This window comes from Monodelphis domestica, chromosome 7, assembly GCF_027887165.1.
Source record: "Monodelphis domestica isolate mMonDom1 chromosome 7, mMonDom1.pri, whole genome shotgun sequence".
Taxonomy (NCBI): Eukaryota; Metazoa; Chordata; class Mammalia; order Didelphimorphia; family Didelphidae; genus Monodelphis; species Monodelphis domestica.
In genome coordinates, this window is record NC_077233.1 from 255,621,526 (window position 1) to 255,622,556 (window position 1,031).

The following is a 1,031-nucleotide window of genomic DNA, read 5'->3' on the forward strand; positions in this document are numbered from 1 at the left end:
TGTAATAGCCTGTAATTAACTATCATCAGTTTTTAGATTTATTGACTTCAAGTTTTTGTTAATTATTTTGTCTCAGTAAACATTCTCAGGGTCCATTTAGATCAAAGCTTTTTAAAAAAAGAAGAAAGAAACCTTCCTGTGCTTAAATGGATTTTCAAATTTTGGCTCTCTAAGAAAGACTTTGTTTCTGTGTTTCACAAACAAACTTGCATTTTCAATTAACAAATGTGTTTTCTTTCTTTCAGGTAGAAGAGCTACAATAAATAATATCCATCAAAAGTGAACTGAAGCCATAAAGAAGGAGATCATTTCATTTATTCAGAGCTGGAGAGGAGGCAAGATGTTGGCATAGCTGTTGAACTGAGAACCTGCTATGCCAACATATTGCCATCTTTCTTGTCTATCAGCAACCATGGTATCCTTTGTGTTTGCTCCAGCAATTTTCTGTGGATATCCTTATATCTATCTTTCTAACTACTCCAATCTCCTTAGTCTGTCAAGAGATAAATAATTTGAGTGATACCTACATTTCTTTTTATTCAGTAATATAATTGTGATAAAACAACATTAATAATAGATAGCATTTATATAGTATTTTAAGATTTTCAAAGTACTTTACAGGTATCATTTCATTTGATTCTCACAACTCTAGGAGGTAAATGTGTTGTTATTGACATTTTACAGATGAAAAAAATGAAGCAGAGGTTGATTTACCCAGAGTCACATAGATCATTAAATGTCTAAAGACTGATTTGAACTCAGATCCTCCTATTTCCAGAACCAACATCCTTTCCACAATTCCACCTAGTTGCCTTTTGCCTATCATCAGATCTCTATTTCCAAAGCTGCATGCTATTTAGTTTGAATGTTATTTTTAAATGATTTGTTTTAGAAAACTTATAAAGAAACTTATACTAACATAGTAAATTCATACTCAACTAAACTAACTTATACCATTTAGTGTAAGGGAAAAAAGTATTGTGCTTGGTGGTAAAAAGCCTGGTTTTAATTCCCACCGTTGACACATTAGT

At 31.6% G+C, this 1,031-nt stretch overlaps 1 non-coding gene across 1 annotated transcript; it reads left to right on the plus strand.

The window, feature by feature from the left end:
- Positions 1 to 322: 322 nt before the first annotated feature.
- MIR31 (microRNA mir-31) lies at positions 323 to 409 on the plus strand. Its single transcript, NR_032154.1, has one exon. It is a non-coding gene; the product is annotated as a microRNA mir-31 (primary transcript).
- The last annotated feature ends 622 nt before the right edge of the window (positions 410 to 1,031 follow it).